The 13,578-nt window shown below is 37.2% G+C and overlaps 1 protein-coding gene across 5 annotated transcripts in view; it reads left to right on the top strand.

Annotated features, from left to right (window-relative positions):
* Positions 1 to 13,578, top strand: part of DLGAP1 (DLG associated protein 1) — a 959,039-nt gene that overhangs the window by 307,570 nt on the left and 637,891 nt on the right. The gene's annotated exons all lie outside the window — the stretch shown is intronic.

Below are 13,578 nucleotides of genomic sequence, written 5' to 3'. Positions count from 1 at the left end.
GTATCAGATCAGAAGGAGATTAATATTGCTGAATAATAAGCTGTTGTCTTTGTTTGGGTTACTTGCTTGAGACAATGACTTGGATATGGCAATTTATTAGGGAGCTGATCCCAAAAGATCAAGAGTTAGAAGCAGGAAGAGTGAATCAGGGAAGAAGCACAGGCCAAATTGCAGGCGGGTTAGCAAGTCCACCACTGCAAACAGTGGGAACTTGGTTCCTCCCAAGAGGGGTACAGATGCCCAAATTTCTGTTAGAAAGATGTGCAGCAGGAGGTTTACTGACTGACTTTTTCCCCTTGGTTTTGTATCCCCCCGAGGGGCATGAATTCCCTCACAATGCTGGGCTGTGCCAGCCATGCATGGGTAGAAAGCAGAAAGACACTCAGTTGTCACTTGTGTACCTTGAAAGGCAGTGGTCCAGGGACAGGTTTCATGGCAGACAATTTTTCCATGGGCAGAGTGGGGAGGTGGGGAGATGGTTTTGGGATAAATCTGTTCCACCTTAGATCATCACGAATTAGATTCTCGTAAGGAGCACATACCTAGATTCCTTGCATGGACAGTTCACATAGGGATCATGCTCCTATGAGAATCTAATGCCATCGCTGATCTCACAAGAGGTAGAGCTCAGGCCGTAATGCACGCTGTTCCACTGCTCACTTTCCTGCTGTGCGGCCCAGTTCCTAACAGGCCATGAACCAGTATTAGTCTATGACCTGGGGGTTAGAGATCCCTCCCTACAAAGGCAAGGAGACCCCTGCAGCTGTGGCTGACATCCAAAGCGAACCCCGGGACATAATGTAGGGAGCCAGCCGCGTTTGTTGCACCTCCTTTTACTTTATTCTATATCAGCATTTTTCTCCTAAATGAAATATCTCCAAGAAAAAAAAGTTTTGTGTTTTAAAGACATTAAATAATTATACCTAAATATCATGGAATCCAGGTGAGTTCTGTTTCGAAACTAACTTCTTCATTAATAAATTGTCCGTCTTCAGTAAATGGTATAGTGTCAGCTAAGTGAGAAATGCATCTGAGTCCCCATGTATATTTGAGACATTATATAAGATTCAAACTATGACCAACATTTGGAATAGTCAGAATTAATATAACAACATTTAATCATAGCTGTATTTGTTACTCACTTTATATTGGTTCATTTACAAGAAGGTGTCTGTGTATACGCAAAAATTTAATTATTGTCTTTCCTATTTGGAAACAACCCTGTTTGTGTGAAATGCATGACTGAAATTATATATATATCTGGGCATAATGTTAGATGAATAGTCAGCTGGCAAAACAGATTTAGCACATTAAGGTGAATCAGAGCTTGTTTTGTTTTGACATGAGGCCATTAAACAGATTGAAAATAAAGTTGCTTTAGCCTGTGGTTGTGTTGTGACCTAGAAGATCATATGCTCAGAGGAAGAATGTAATTGATAAACTCTCTAAGGAGCAGCTATTAAAAATAAAACAGACAACAACAAACACTTAAAGTGATGTGCATTTGCATGCAGATTTCCTCGTGAAGGAAATGAGAGTGGAGGGGACAGGAGAAAGGGCAGCGGAGGATGGTAGTGCAGAGAAACCAGGAAAGCCGTGGCAGATGCTAGTCAGAAATACCAAAAAGAGCAGACAGAATCAAACTAGAGAGGAAGAGGATCCACGACATGCAAACCAAGTGAAGGGCCCCCGTTCATTTGAGGCTGGACATCCTCCTGAATCACGAAAGAAAAATTACTGTGTCTTCTCACCTGAACCATGTATTGCCCCTCATTAGTTTACCTCTCCCTTGTCTCCTTTGCCTCCAGAGTCTTCCAGAATCACAGCTCTGATCATGTCTGCTTTTTGCTCAGAAAATGTTCTCTGATTTACCAATCTATCATTATCTAAATTTCTTAAGCAGACATTTAAAACCTGCCACTCTAAGTTGTTAAACTTATTTTTTTTATTCTTTGGCCTCACTTACCAGTGGCCCAGCCCATTGTGTAGAAATGTAAGTGCTGTGATTTTTTCCAAGCCTTCCAAGTGATGTTAAGGCTTTGTGATTTTCAAACACAGATTGGTCTAGAGCAAGCTTATCTAGCCCGCTTTATTGTGGTGGTGGTGGTGGTGGTGGTGGTGGTGGTGGTGGTGGTGGTGGTGGTGGTGGTGGTGTTTTGTTTTGTTTTGTTTTGTTTTGTTTTGTTTTAGGCTTTTAGCAGCCTGAAGCCATGGCTTTTAGTTTCTGTCTCTAGTGATAAATGGAAAAGAGAGACAAGCATGGGGCTTTACATGCCCAACCAGAAACAGAAACTAAGAACACATAACTGTATTCTCTCCCTTGGACACCTCTGTTCTGGAGTGAGGCCCAAGAATGTACATTTCTAACATGTTCCCAGATGATGCTGATCTGCTGTTCCATGAGACCTTAACTTGGAGAACCACTCTGTAAACTAAATGATCCAGGCTGGCACTACAATTTCTGCTTTACAGTTTGAGTCAAACACTGATCACAATGAAAGGTCTTCCTTACCAACATCACCATTGTGGGTAGGTGTGTTAGTTTAATAATAAGCTCTGAGTCTTCTGGTCAAATACCATCTTAATATCATAAAATTCCCAACAGTAAGATTTTTGATGCATTTTTATATCCTTTACTATGTCATAGACTTTGTAGACCCATAAATATCTATTGGATGGATAAAGGATAGATGGATGGATGGATGGATGGAAGAATGGATGAACAGGTTTAGCAACCAAGAACTGGTTTCAGCATGAAACTTAACTCCTTACAAAGAAACTACTCTGACTTGTGCCATAGAGAAAGATGGTTTTGCTTCACAGAGAAACCTTATTATATAAGCCCATACTCAATATATAAGACATTTTATTAGATGAAATCACACTACGTAGTTAAAGTCCAAGCATCTGAGTATCCATAGTATTGTGCTCTTTAATAAAGAGTCTCTCACGAAAGACTTTTTGCTCTTTGATTGAGTACAACGGGGGAAATGTCATTTATATCAAGCTAAATTGTACATTTTACTTTGTAAAAGAGCCACTGGTTGTATGAAACCAGCAAATCACATCTATTTAATAAATTCTTTTGCAAATGTCTTTTCCTTGAGTTTAAATTTTGCAGCTGCAGCATAATTTGAATGTTTATTCACATTTAGGACAATTATACTTTCTGGTTTTTTTGCTTTCTTGCATTCAAATGTGTTCATGTGTCAATGTTGCACATTTTCTCTCTACATCTTTTATCTGCATGCATCATCCATGATTGGCTTGGTAAATTTTTCCTACTTTTCTTGCTAAAATAACTGTTCCTTCTGTCTGTTTTCTGCCTACTCTTTGATTTATTCCAGAAATTAGGCTCAATGCCTACTTTTAGAGCTCAGTGTGAAATTTATTTTGTATGTTTTTAAACCAAGTTTCCACTTATTTTTTTGTTATGTATTCTGTAGTGGAGTCAACCTCAGAACGCACTCTTGAAAAAGCCTGTAATCACATATTAGCATAAATAACAACAACAGAGGATAATATGAAAGCTTGAACATTTATTTTTTTAAATATATTTCATAATTCACTTTTGTAAGAGAAAATTAAAATTTTCATTTTATGTTGTGGCTTGCCTAATAGTAAAGCTTAAATATTAATTAAAACGTAAATGTCCTAGCCCCAACTTTGTTATTACCTTGATGTATGTTCTTGGCTAGTCCTTAGGCTTCAGTTACCTCCATTATAAAAAGAAGGGTTTAAGATAAGTAACCCCTGGAATTCATTCTAGTGCCTTACCTTGCAATTTCAAGGTACAGATCATATGAAATCCTACCTAAAACCCAACACGAAAGTATGAGTGAGTCAATCAGTCAACTAAGGGCACATATTTGAAAGCAGAGTTGAAAAGGCAGGATTTGAGATTCAGAAAAACTTGAGTTCAAAACTCAGCTCTTTCATTTATTAACTGTGTGAACATGGCGAATGGACTGAGCCACTCTATGTACTTTAGTATCTTCATCTGTAAAACGGGGGCAGTGTTATTATCTGAAAGGTCACTTTAAAGACCAGAGATAGTGTATAAAATAAATCCAGCATCTGGTGAGTTTAAAGACCTATACAGGCTAGAAGCTGACCAGAATCCCACCACGGTTTTGGAGGTTAATGGAGATTACCGTATACTCTTCTTTTCCAACATAATTCTACAAGAGTAAGAAACTTTTGTTGAGGACTTTAAAAGATGAACACACTTTAGAAAATGTATCCATAATTTAGTCATCTGAGACTGAAAGGCTAGTGGAAAAATTCAGCATCTTTTTTTATCTACACGGGATAGCTCTGGTTCTATGCGTTGCTGATGGTTACATGTGTCAAGCCGGGCCTTTTTCATCAAGAGTGATTTCTCAGTGTGAAGCATGAAGTTTGCAACTTACATTTTGTTTTCTGCCTTGTAATCTCGCCATGGGTTGGGGAGAAACTAAAATAAAGATTCTTCAAGGCAAAAGTTTAACCTGAATAAACATTCATATGGTCTCAATTTTTAACTGATTTCAGAATGACTAAAATTATTCATTTTTTTCTTCTCATTCTCCAAAAAATTATTTTCATAGCCAATTTGCCAGATGTAGCTTTATACCCAGAGGCAAAAGAAATCAAAGTTTTGGTCAATAGAAGATTCATTTACTAAGAGATTCATGCAGATATTGAATACTTTTCTGTTCTTATTTTATGTGTTTTTGAGTTTCAGTTGTCATTTTGATATTGGTTAACCCCAGTACTTGTCAGCAGAAATTCAAAGCTGCCTACTTAACAAGAGTAGATCAATAAAGTTTTGCTGGAATATTTCATCAATCTTAGCACAGGATTTAATCCTGTTGGCAATTTTTCTATTTTAATATTCTATAAATCCTCTTAAGTTAATGTGTTCTGAGATAAATCTTACTATTTCACTATTCTATACTTTTTATATCAGAAATAATTTAGAAACTAAAAGCTGTTATTGCTATTTGATACCTTGATTTTTTCAGACATCTATAAGATACAAACTCTAATTGTAGAATACTGTGTTTATTTGTCATGTCTCAGAGTCCTATTACTATCAGGATAATAATCATACTGATGAGGCTGTCTCAAACCTTAGGAGATATAGATAGATATAGATATGTAAATATATAGACATATTGTGTGGGTGGTGACATTGTTAATTGGGCAACCAAGACCTTCACAATAGAAAAGTTATAGGCAATTATTACCGATATTGGCATTTTTAATAAAATGACCTATTAAGTACTCTGAAAGAAACATAATTGTTATTTTTAGATGATGAAATAATTTATTTGTAAAGTAAGAGTATAATAGAGTTTATTACAAATCACATATTTGAGTATTTGTTTATACTGTAAGAATGTTCAAGGACAACATTTGACTATGCAGTACAAAGGTACAACTTGACAAGAATTATAAGAAACGAAGAAAAGGCATATTGGCTGGATTTATTTTCTTTTTGCTATATTCTTATCATGTGCTAGAAATTTTTACCTAAAATTTTTACCTGTCTTATTTATTTAAAGACTAAGGTTAGAGAAACAATGATACCATGTTAAAAAAAATAGACATTAGCAAAATTGCATAGTAGGGGAGGTGGAGCGAGATGGCTGAATAGACACCTCCACTGTCATCCTCTCTGCAGGATCACCACATTAAGCAACTATCTGCACAAAAAAATCACCTTTATAAGAACTAAAAATCAGGTGAGTGATCACAGTACCTGGTGTTAACTTTGTATCACTAAAAGAGGCACTGAAAAACAGTGTTGAATTGCCTACAGCACCCCTTGCCTGTCTCCCAGCAGGGGCCTTGTGGCTCAGAGAGGAAATCTGTGTGCCTGGGGGAGGGAGAGCACAGTGATTGTGGGACTTTGCATAGGAACTCAGGGCTGCCTTATCACAGCGAAAAGCAATGTGGGACAGAACTTAGCCAGCACTCGGGAAGGCAGCACTTAGACTAGTCCTAGCCAGAGGGGAATTGTCTGTCCCAACAGTCAGAACCCTAATTCTGGCAAGCCTCACCACTGTGGGCTAAAGCGCTCTGGGGTTCTAAATAAACTTAAATGCTAGTCTAGGCCACAAGGACTGCAATTCCTGGGCAAGTCCTGGTGCTGTGCTGGACTCAGAGCCAGTGGGCTTGTGGCGCTCACGATCTAGTCGGACACCCGCTGACACAGCTAAGAAAGTACTTACGCCTCCCCTCCCCCAGCACCAGGCAACACAACTCCTACCTAGAGGGAGACTGCTTCCCTCTGCTTGAGGAGAGGGGAGGGAAGAGTAAAGAGGACTTTGTCTTGCATCTTAGATACCAGCACAGCCACAGTAGGCTAGGAAGCCAGATAGAGTCCTGAGGATCTAGCTACTGCATGACATTTCTAGACAAAACTTGGGCCAGAAAGGAACCCACTGCCTTAAAGAGAAGGACCCAGTTCTGGCAGGATTCATCACTTGATGAGTAAAGAGCCTTTGGGTCCTGAATATTCAACTGTAGCAGCCAGGCAGCACTTGTCATGGGCCTTGGTTGTGACTCAGAGCCGTGCTAGATACACATGTGACCCAGTACATCCCCAGTTTTGGTGACTAGGGGTAGAGACTATTTCTGCTTGAGAAAATGAGGGGAAAGTAAAGTGGACTTTGTCTTGCACCATAGGCATCAGCTCACCCACAGTGGAGTAGAACACCGAGCAGGCTTGGGGTCCCCAATGCTAGGCCTTGTCTCTTGACTGGCATTTCTGGACCTTCCCTGGGCCAGAGGGGTGTCTGCTGCCCTGAAGAGTGAGTCTCAGGCCTGGTAGCAATCACCACAAGCTAACTCAAGAGCCCCTGGACCTTAAGTGACCATCAGCAGTACCCTGGTGGTACTCATCATGGGCCTTGGGCAGTGGGTGGCCATGGAGAGAGGTTCTTCTGCTTGTGAAAAAGGGAGGGAACAGTGGGAAGGACTTTGACTTGTGAGTACCAGCTCAGCTGCAGTACAATAGGGCATCAGGTTGATTTCTAAAGTATCTGACTCCAGGCCCTGGCTCTTGGGTCGTGTCCCTAGACCTCCCCAGGACAAAGGGGAACTTGCTGTCCTGAAGGGTAGGATAGAAGCCTGGCTGGCTTTGCTACCTGCTGATTGTAGAGCCCTAGGGCCTTGAGCAAATATTTAAGTAGTAGCCAGGCAGTGGTTAGTGGGAGCCTTGGACGAGACCCAATACCATGCTGGCTTCAGGTCTGACCCAGCACAGTCCCAGTGGTGGTGACCACAGGTGAGCTTGTATCACCTCTCTCCCAGCTCCAGGCAGCTCAGCAGAGAGAAAGACTCTGTTTGGGAGAAAGTAAGAGAGGAGAAGTAGAGTCTTTGCCTGGCAGTCTAGAAAATTTTTCCTGATCTTTTCCGAGACCACCAAGGCAGTACTCATATGATTCTGCTCTTGCATTGCGGGGCTTGGGGTGCTCCCTAATACAGATATGCCCGTAGTGACAAAATAAACTTAGTTCATAACACTCAAATACTTCTGAATACCAATACCTGGAGAGCCTTCCAAAGAAGGACAGGTACAAACAAGCCTTTTAATCCTGTTGGCTATTTTTCTATTTTAATATTCTACAAATCCTCTCAAGTTCATGTGTTCTGAGGTAAATCTTACTATTTCGCTGTTCTATACTTTTTATGTCAGAAATAATTTAGAAGCTAAAAAGTTCTATTGCTATTTGATAACTTGATTTTTTCAGACATCTATGAGATACTAAAATCTATTTGTGGAATACTGTGTTTATTTTTCATGTCTCAGAGACCTATCGCTATCAAGATGAGAATCTTGCTGATGAGGCTATCTCAAGCCTTATGAGATATAGATAGATATAGATATGTATATATATTGTGTTGGGTGGTAATGTTGTTAACTAGACTGCCCAGACCTTCACAATAGAAGAGTTATTTCTTCATGGGCAATTATTACTAATATTGACATTTTTAATAAAATGACATATTAAGTACTCTCTGAAAGAAACATAAATGTTATTTTTGAATGATAGAATAATCTCCTTAGAAAACAGATTACAATAGTTTAATAGAGCTTATTACAACTTGCAATTTTTGAGTATTTGTTTAAATGGTAAGAATGTCCAAGGACATTTAACTATGCAATAAAAAGATGGAACTTGACAAGAATTATTTTTAAAAAGGACTCTGAAGACTACAATAAGTACTTAATTCTTCAATGCTCAGACACCAGTGAACAATCACAAACATCAAAACTATCCAGGAATATATTACAGCACTGAACGAACTAAATAAGTCACCAGGGACCAATCCTAGAGATACAGAGACATGTGACCTTTCAAACAGAGAATTCAAAATAGCTGTTTTGAGGAAACTCGACAAATTTCGAGATAAAACAGAGAAGGAATTTAGAATACCATCAGATACATTTAACAAAGAGACTGAAATCATTAAAGAGAATCAAACAGAAATTCTGGAGTTGAAAAGTGCAATTGATATACTGAAGAATGCATCAGAGTCTCTTACCAGCAGAATTGATCAAGCAGAAGAAAGAATTAGGGAGATTGAGGACAGGCTATTTGAAAATAGTCAGAAAGGACAAAAGAAGAATGAATACAGGTGATGCTTAAACACCCAAAAGTGTGGTGATACCAGTACTCAAAATGTGGTTTCATGGGGATCTCCAGTATTTTTCAGGGAGTACAGAAGGTCAAAACTCTTTTCATAATATTAAGACTTTAAGATTTCATTTGCCAAAACTTCATACTTAATGAGCATATAGTGGAGTTTCCAGAGGCTATATGACATGGAATGGTGTCATGTAAAGGTGGAATGCATGCTTGTGTATTCCTCTGTTTTCCAGGGTTTTCTAAAGTAGTAGGTTTGGGCTATAAACATGTGCATTTTCCAAAGTTATCTCAGATCATTTTCAGAACTTCTACGTGTCCTTATTAGCCATCTTTGGTGTGTCTGCTTAGTCTCTGTAACCTTATTTTCACCTAATAAATTATTCATTTGAAATCTTGGGAAAAACTGAATAGAAAAGAATGAAGTATGCCCACAAGATCTAGAAAATAGTCTCAGAAAATCTAAGAGTTACAGAGTTATCAGCCTTAAAGAGAACATAGATAAAGAAATCAAGGTAGAAAGTTTATTCAAAGGGATAATAACAGAGAACTTCCCAAACATAGAGAAAGATATAAATATTCAAGTACAAGAAGCATATAGAACACCAAGCAGATTTAACCCAAAGAAGACTACCTCAAGACCTTTAGTAATCAAACTTCCAAAGGTCAAGCATAACGAAAGGATCCTAAAAGCCTCAAGAGCAAAAAGCAAATGACATGCAATGGATCAGTATATCCGGCAGCAGACTTCTCAGTGGAAACCTTATAGGCCAGGAGAGAGCAGCGTGACATATTTAAAGTACTGAAGGAAAAATACTTTTATTCTAGAATAATATATCCAGCAAAAATGTCCTTCAAATATGAAGGAGAAACACTTTTCCATAACAACAGAAGATAAAGGATTTTATCACCAGACCTGTCTTAAAAGAAATGCTAAAGGGAGTTCTTTAATCCAAAAGAAAAGGACTTTAATGAGCAAGAATAAATCACCTAAAGGTGCAAAACTTACCAGTAAAAGTAAGTACACAGAAAAACACAGAATATTACAACATTGGAATTGTGGTGTGTAAACTATTCCTATCTTGACTAGAAAGATAAGAGATGAATCAATCAAAAAATAACCACGACAACAACTTTTCAGGATATAGACAGTACAATAACATATAAATAGGCAGAAGAAAGGTTAAAAGTGGAGGGACAAAGTAAAAGTGTAGAGTTTTTATTCATTTTCTCTTTGCTTATTTGTTAGTTTGATTCTTTGTTTATGCAATCAGCGTTAAGTTGTCATCAGTTTAAAATAATGGGTTACAAGATATTTGCAAGCCTCAATGGTAACCTCAAAACAAAAAGCATACAACAAATACACAAAATAAAAAGGAAGAATTTAAAACATAACACCAGAGAAATTCACCTTCACTGAAAGGAAGACAGGAAAAAGGAAAGAAGTAAGAAATGATCCCAAAACACCCAGAACACAGGTAACAAAAATGGCAAGAGTAAATCCTTACTTATCAATAATAACATTGAAAGTAAGTGGATTTAACTTGCCAGTCAAAAGACAGAGTGACTGAGTGGATAAAAGACAAGACCCATTATCTGTTGCCTACTAGGAAAATATTTCACCTATAAAGACACACATAAACTAAAACTAAAGGGATGGAAAAAGATATTCAATGCAAACGGAATCTAAAAAAATGCAGGCGTAGCTATACTTATATCCAAATAGCTTTCAAGACAAAAGCTATTAAAAAAGGAAGGTTATTATTTAATCATAAAGGGTTCAATTCAGCAAGAGATGTAATGATTATAAATACACATACGCCCAACACTGGAGCACCCATATATAAAAAGTAAATATTATTGAAGAGAGAGATGGAATCCAATAAAATAATAACTGGAGACTTCAGCACCCCACTTTCAGCACTGGACAGATCATTCAGACAGAAAATCTACAAGGAAACATTGGACTTATTCTGTTGTGTAGACCAATTGAAACTAATAGATATTTATAGAACATTCCATCCAATGGCTGGCAGAATAAACATTCTCCTCCTCAGCACATGGATCATTATCAAGGATAGACCATTTGTTAAGCCACAAAGCAAGTCTTAAAACATCAAAAAAATTGAAATTAAGTATCCTGTCACCACAGTTGCATAAAACTAGAAATCAATAACAGGAGGAACTTTGGAAACTATGCAAAGACATGTAAATTCAAAAATATGCCCCTGAATGACCAGTGGATCATGAAGAAATTGAGAAGAAAATTTAAATCTGTCATGAAACAAATGATAATGGAAACACAATATATGAAAGCCTATGTGATACAGCAAAAGCAGCGCTAAAAGGAAAGTTTATAGCTATAAATACCTACATGAAAAAGTAGAAAAACTACAAATAACCTGAAATAAATGAAATTGAAACAAAACAATACAAAATATCAATGAAAGGAAAAGTTGCTTTTATAAAAAAAAAAAAAAAAAACAAAATCAATAAACATTTAGCTAGACTAACAATAAAAGAGAGAAGACCCAAATAAATAAAATCAGAGATGGAAAAAGACGTTACAACCAATACAGCAGAAATTTAAAGGATCATTAGAGACTACTATGAGCAACTACGTGTCAATCAATGGGAAAACCTAGAAGACATAGATACATTTCCAGACATATACAACTCACTAATATTGAACCATGAAGAATTTCAAAACCTGAACCAGACCAATAAGAACTAATGAGATCAAAGCCGTAATAAACATTCTCCCAGAAAAGAAAAGCCCAAGACCCAATGGTTTCACTGATGAATTTTAACATACATGCAAAGAAGAACTAATACCAATCTCACTCAAACTCTTCTGAAAAATAGAGGAGGAACAAATATGTCTAAATTCACTCTACAAGGCCAGTATTACTCTGATACCAAAACCACACAAAGACACATCAAAGTAAAGGAAACTACTGGTCAATATCCCTGATAAATACTAATACAGAAATCCTCACTGAAATACTAGCAATCTGAACTCAACAACACATTACAAAGATCGTTTATCATGACCGAGTGAGATTTATTCCAGGGATGCTTCAACATATGCAAATGAAATCAGTCAACATATCAACAGAAATATTTGCCCAAAGAGTGTGTTAATATCAAGAGAATTAAGGACAAAAACCCTACGATCATTTCAACTGATACTGAAAAAGGTTTTGATAGAATCTAATATTACTTTTTGATAAAAACCTTCAAAAAAGTGGGTATAGAATCTCACACCGGTTAGAATGGCAAATATTAAAAAGTCAGGAAACAACAGGTGCTGGAGAGGATGTGGAGAAATAGGAACACTTTTACACTGTTGGTGGGATTGTAAACTAGTTCAACCATTATGGAAAACAGTATGGCGATTCCTCAAGGATCTAGAACTAGATGTACCATATGACCCAGCCATCCCATTACTGGGTATATACCCAAAGGATTATAAATCATGCTCCTATAAAGACACATGCACACGTATGTTTATTGTGGCACTATTCACAATAGCAAAGACTTGGAACTAACCCAAATGTCCATCAATGATAGACTGGATTAAAAAATATGGCACATATACACCATGGAATACTATGCAGCCATAAAAAATGATGTGTTCATGTCCTTTGTAAGGACATGGATGAAGCTGAAACCATCATTCTCAGCAAACTATCACAAGGACAAAAAAAAAAAAAAAAAAACACCACATGTTCTCACTCATAGGTGGGAATTGAACAGTGAGAACACTTGGACACAGGAAGGGGAACATCACACCCCAGGGCCTGTCATGGGGTAGGGGGAGGGGGGATAGCATTAGGAGATATACCTAATGTAAATGACAAGTTAATGGGTGCAGCACACCAACATGGCACATGTATACGTATGTAACAAACCTGCACGTTGTGCACATGTACCCTAGAACTTAAAGTTTAATTTAAAAAAAGTGGATATAGAAAGAACATAACTAAACACAATAAATGGTATGTATGACAGACCCACACCTAGTATTATACTGAATGAGAAAAAATGACAAGCCTTTCCTTTAAGATCTGAAACAAGAATAGGATGCCCACTTTTCACCACCATTATTCAACATATTGCTGGAAGTCCTAGCTAAAGCAATCAGACAAGAGAAGGAAATAAAGGACATCCAAATTGGAAAGGAAGAAGTCGAATTATCTTTGTTTGCAGATTATATGATCTTATATGTGGGAAAGCCTAAAGATTCCACCAAAAAGCTATTAAAACTGATAAATTTAGTAAAGTTGCAGGGTACAAAATCAACATTCAAAAATCAGTAGCATTTCTATATGCCAACAGCAAACAATCTAAAAAGGAAATCAGAAAAGTAATCCCTGTTACAAGTAACAATAAACACCTAGGAAATAACCAATGAATTTTTAGATCTCTATGATGAAAACCATAAAACATTGATGAAAGAATTTAAGAGAATACAAAACAATGGAAGGGTATTCCAGGTACATAGGATGGAAGAATCAATATTATTAAAATGTCCATACTACCCAAAGCAATCTACAGACTCAATGCAATCCTTATCAAAATGCCAAAGATATTCTTCACAGAAATAGAAGAAGCAATCCTAAAATTTATATGAAATCACAAAAGACCCAGGATACCAAAGCTATCTTGAGCAAAAAGAACAAAACTAGAGAAATCACATTACCTGACTTCAAATTTTACAACAAAGCTACAGTAACCAAAACAGCATTGTACTGGCATAAAAGCAGACACATAGACCAATGGAACAGAATGGAGAACCCAGAAACAAATCCACTTATCAACAGTGAATTCATTTTCAACAAAAGTACCAAGAACATGTACTGGAGATAGAACAAGCTCTTCAATAAATGGTGCTGGAAAAACTGGATATCCATATGCAGAAGAATAAAACGAGACC

The sequence above is a fragment of the Macaca thibetana genome, chromosome 18, assembly GCF_024542745.1.
Source record: "Macaca thibetana thibetana isolate TM-01 chromosome 18, ASM2454274v1, whole genome shotgun sequence".
Lineage (NCBI taxonomy): Eukaryota > Metazoa > Chordata > Mammalia > Primates > Cercopithecidae > Macaca > Macaca thibetana.
This window is presented reverse-complemented; position numbering and strand designations above follow the sequence as displayed.